Raw genomic sequence first — 5,523 nt, 5'->3', positions numbered from 1 at the left:
AAACAACTCACTGTCAAGTGCGTGTAATTCTATCATCTTTAATGTTCCTGGTAGCAAAATATGTTTTAATGGGTTTATGTTTAATAAGGATCTGGAAACATAAAATATAAAATAAAAACATTTACATGCCGTGCAAATGTTTCACCACACCCTGCTGTGCATTGGAAAAAATTTGAGTATGTCCTTTTTTTTGTTTCTTAAAAATATGCAAATAATGCTGGTCTGTGTTCATTAATAGATTAATACATGTAATAAAATAAATTCCTTTTTTTTTTTTTGTTTAATTACAAGCAGTGTAAACTGAATCTGACTTGGTAGCAGCTTCTTGCAGTCCCCTGTACTGCAGAGCTCAGACTAGGAGAGGGATAAGCAGCACACGGAGCCAATCAGTTGTGCTGCATTGCTCATGTGCTAACAGGGAACATACTGATAGGAGGAGAGAGCAGCAGAAAGAGCTCATCAGTCTCCTGCTTGTCCTTTACTGTCTGGTCACAGGCTGGGGGAGGAACACAACCTGTAAGTGTTACTCAAAGTGTTAGCTCAGCTTTACAGAAAAAATGAAAAGGTCAATTAATACCAGACACCCTCCTCACTGCCCTGGTCCCCGACCTCTGGTGTTGGTGAGCTGTGAACACCCCAGCATTCCAGGGATTCAAAATCCCTGCTGTTCTCCCTCTTCTTCATGCAGCACTTTCAAGATGGACCAGATTGATTCTAATTGGACAGGATTGTCACAGTGAATCTACAGTATCTCAGTGTTTCTCAACTCCAGTCCTCAAGGCACCCCAAAAGGTCATGTTTTCAGTGTTCCCATTATTTTACACAGGTGATTTGATCACTTTCACTGCGTTAGTAATTAGCACAGCCATTTCATCTGAGGGAAATCCTGAAAACATGACCTTTTTATGACAAGCAAGTAAGGGGATCTTGTCATAAAAAGTATGATGAGTCTGTGTATTGGGTTTTAATGTGACAACGTTCCATCCTGTCACTGGTCCCTTATACGGACCCTTTATTGAGGTCCAATTTTAACCTGCCTGGAAGACCAGTCTGTGGCTCTGTGCTCTGGAAATTGGGTCGTTACATCTGGATCCAGAGTGGCTGATCGATCCAACGTCTGCTTCTGGAGTGAATCCTCTACAGGCTCTTGAGTTGGTGCCACCGATGAGCTCCTGGCTTTCGTCCAACACAAGCCCTATTGACCCACTGTCATATGACAGGTGGGCCCACCTTGTCTGGTAAGAAGTACAGTCAGGTCCATAAATATTGGGACATCGACACAGTTCTAATCTTTTTGGCTCTATACACCACCACAATGGATTTGAAATGAAACGAACAAGATGTGCTTTAACTGCAGACTTTCAGCTTTAATTTGAGGGTATTTACTTCCAAATCAGGGGAACGGTGTAGGAATTACAACAGTTTGCATATGTGCCTCCCACTTTTTAAAGGACCAAAAGTAATGGGACAATTGGCTGCTCAGCTGTTCCATGGCCAGGTGTGTGTTATTCTCTCATTATCCCATTTACAAGGAGCAGATAAAAGGTCCAGAGTTCATTTCAAGTGTGCTATTTGCATTTGGAATCTGCTGCTGTCAACTCTCAATATGAAATCCAAAGAGCTGTCACTATCAGTGAAGCAAGTCATCATTAGGTTGAAAAACAAAACAAACCCATCAGAGAGATAGCAAAAACATTAGGTGTGGCCAAATCAACTGTTTGGAACATCCTTAAAAAGAAAGAACGCACCGGTGAGCTCAGCAACACCAAATGACCCGGAAGACCACAGAAAACAACTGTGGTGGATAACTGAAAAATTCTTTTACTGGTGAAGAAAACACCCTTCACAACAGTTGGCCAGATCAAGAACACTCTCCAGGAGGTAGGTGTATGTGTGTCAAAGTCAACAATTTAAGAGAAGACTTCACCAGAGTGAATACAGAGGGTTCACCACAAGACGTAAACCATTGGTGAGCCTCAAAAACAGGAAGGCCAGATTAGAGTTTCCCAAACAACATCTAAAAAAGCCTTCACAGTTCTGGAACAACACGGACAGATGAGACCAAGATCAACTTGTACCAGAGTGATGAGAAGAGAAGAGTATGGAGAAGGAAAGGAACTGCTCATGATCCAAAGCATACCACCTCATCAGTGAAGCATGGTGGTGGTAGTGTCATGGCGTGGGCATGTATGTCTGCCAATGGAACTGGTTCTCTTGTATTTATTGATGATGTGACTGCTGACAAAAGCAGCAGGATGAATTCTGAATTATTTCGGGAAATATTATCTCCTCATATTCAGCAAAATGCTTCAGAACTCATTCCATGGCGCTTCACAGTGCAGATGGACAATGACCCGAAGCATACTGCGAAAGCAACCAAAGACTTTTTTAAGGGAAAGAAGTGGAATGTTATGCAATGGCCAAGTCAATCACCTGACCTGAATCCGATTGAGCATGCATTTCACTTGCTGAAGACAAAACTGAAGGGAATATGCCCCAAGAACAAGCAGGAACTGAAGACAGTTGCAGTAGAGGCCTGGCAGAGCATCACCAGGGATAAAACCCAGTGTCTGGTGATGTCTATGCGTTCCAGACTTCAGGCTGTAATTGACTACAAAGGATTTGCAACCAAGTATTAAAAAGTGAAAGTTTGATGGATGGTTGTTAATCTGTCCCATTACTTTGTGTCCCTTAAAAAGTGGGAGGCACATATACAAACTGTTGTAATTCCTACACCGTTCCCCTGATTTGGATGTAAATACCCTCAAATTAAAGCTGAAAGTCTGCAGTTAAAGCACATATAGAGCCAAAAAGATTAGAATTGAGTCGATGTCCAAATATTTATGGACCTGACTGTATCTATCTATAACCTTCTATTGTGTGTGGCACATATTTTTTTCTTTGCTCATTTAATATACCATGGTATTTGTATGTTTTTTATTAGTTTGAGTAATGAGTAAAATAGGTTGGAATCTATCTTCTAATCCTTTGATTTAGAAATTCTTTGAGATTTTTTCTATAACACATTGGTGATAGGTTTTGGAAGTGGTCCGTAGTAGTCCATATGACCGGGAGATGTGTAACGTATTATAATTAATTTTTACCAAGGATTCTGGACCCAACAGAGAAGAGGTAGATTTTTTTTATTTTTTATTTAGGGTATTTCTAGCATTAAATCAATAGTATCACAATAGTTACTTTGCCCCAAGCTGAAGTGTAGCATTTATAGATTGTTAGTTGTCTGTCTGTCAGAATGAAGACATAAATACTTATTGACATACTTTCTCTCCGGTCACTTAGGTTGGATTCACACCTATGCATTTTTTGTCCTTTTTGCATTTTGCAGATTTGCACTACAGAACATGTTCCATAGGAAACCATGTTAAATGGACTGAAGTGCAAATCTGCAAAATGCAAAAAGCACTAAAAATGCATAGGTGTGAATCCAGCCTTACTCATAGGGGGTTTTGTAGAAAAACTTCTGTCTGCAAATGTGTCAATCATTTCCATCAGCAAAACAAATCTTTACCATAATTCATTTATTTTCTAGGATCGTCAGCACCATCTAGTGGAAATAATGTAGTATTTTTTTTCTGACTGCAGTATTTCAGTAAAAGTAAGCATTTATTTCCTCTAGCCCCTAGAAAATAAATGTTTTAGGCAAATGACGGAGGAGATTTGTTGCGCTTACGTGAATAATGGACACATTCGCAAAGCAAATTTGTTATACATGGAACTCATAAAGTTATAAAGTCATCATCATGACAGCCAGGGAACTAATGTGCTGGAAAGCTTCGCCCTCACTATTTGTCCTAGTAACAGGAAATGCTGAGAAAATTCCCCAACGGACTAGTGTGTTACATAAGTATTTATAATATATATACACTATATTCCCAAAAGTATTGGGACACCTGCCTTTACACGCACATGAACTTTAATGCCATCCCAGTCTTATGCCCCGTACACACGGTCGGACTTTGTTCGGACATTCCAAAATCAAAATCCTAGGATTTTTTCCGACGGATGTTGGCTCAAACTTGTCTTGCATACACACGGTCACACAAAGTTGTCGGAAAATCCGATCGTTCTAAACGCGGTGACGTAAAACACGTACGTCGGGACTATAAACGGGGCAGTGGCCAATAGCTTTCATCTCTTTATTTATTCTGAGCATGCGTGGCACTTTGTCCGTCGGATTTGTGTACACACGATCGGAATTTCCGACACCGGTTTTGTTGTCGGAAAATTTTATAGCCTGCTCTCAAACTTTGTGTGTCGGAAAATCCGATGGAAAATGTGTGATGGAGCCTACACACGGTCGGAATTTCCGACAACACAGTCCTATCACACATTTTCCGTCGAAAAATCCGACCGTGTGTATGGGGCATTAGTCCGTAGGGTTCAATATTGAATTGGCCCACCCTTTGCAGCTATAACAGCTTCAACTCTTCTGGGAAGGCTGTCCACAAGGTTTAGGAGTGTGTCTATGGGAATGTTTGACCATTCTTCCAGAAGCGCATTTGTGAGGTCAGGCACTGATGTTGGACGAGAAGGCCTGGCTCACAGTCTCCACTCCATAATTCATCCCAAAGGTGTTCTATCGGGTTGAGGTCAGAACTCTGTGCAGGCCAGTCAAATTCCTCCACCCCAAACTCGCTCATCCATGTCTTTATGGACCTTGCTTTGTGCACTGGTCCAAATCATTTGGTGAAGGGGGCTTATGGTGTGGGGTTGTTTTTTAGTTGTTGGGCTTGGCCCCTTAGTTCCAGTGAAGGGAACTCTTAAAGTGGTTGTAAACCTCCATCTGGTAATTGTACCTATAGGTAAGCCTATAATACGGCAGAGAGGGACCTGTCATCCACCGGCTCAGCGGAGATCAACGGAGAGATCTCCCGCTGAGCCGGCAGACCAAGGGGTTTTTTTTTTTTAGGGGTTGGGCTTGGCCCCTTAGTTCCAGTGAAGGGAACTCTTAAAGTGGTTGTAAACCTCCATCTGGTACTTGTACCTATAGGTAAGCCTATGATAAGGCAGAGAGGGACCTGTCATTCGCCAGGCTCAGCGGAGATCAACGGAGAGATCTCCCGCTGAGCCGGCGGACCGAGGTGGACTCCGTGGAAGCGGATCCGCCTCGTGAGAATGAGGCCTAAGACACTCATCCTCACAACATTTATAAAGTCAGTGAATCCAATAGAAAGAATGAGGGGGACCAAGGATGATACTATAAGCCCACTTGACCCTGGTGTGTGCTGAAACCAGGCTCCCAAGGTTGGAGTCCTTGGGAGCCTGGTTTCAGCACACACCAGGGTCAAGTGGGCTTATAGTATCATCCTTGGTCCCCCTCATTCTTTCTATTGGATTCACTGACTTTATAAATGTTGTGAGGATGAGTGTCTTACACTCATAGCCCAGGTGGGACCAGTCATCTCTCAGGGTGCCATCCTGGAAGACTTCCCAGAAACACTGTTACCGGATTCATCTGGTTGCTGAGATCGCTACAATTGAACCAAAGCGCAAGTCATTACA

This window comes from Aquarana catesbeiana, linkage group LG06 (genome assembly GCF_042186555.1).
Source record: "Aquarana catesbeiana isolate 2022-GZ linkage group LG06, ASM4218655v1, whole genome shotgun sequence".
NCBI lineage: Eukaryota > Metazoa > Chordata > Amphibia > Anura > Ranidae > Aquarana > Aquarana catesbeiana.
Note: the sequence above shows the minus strand (reverse complement) of the source record.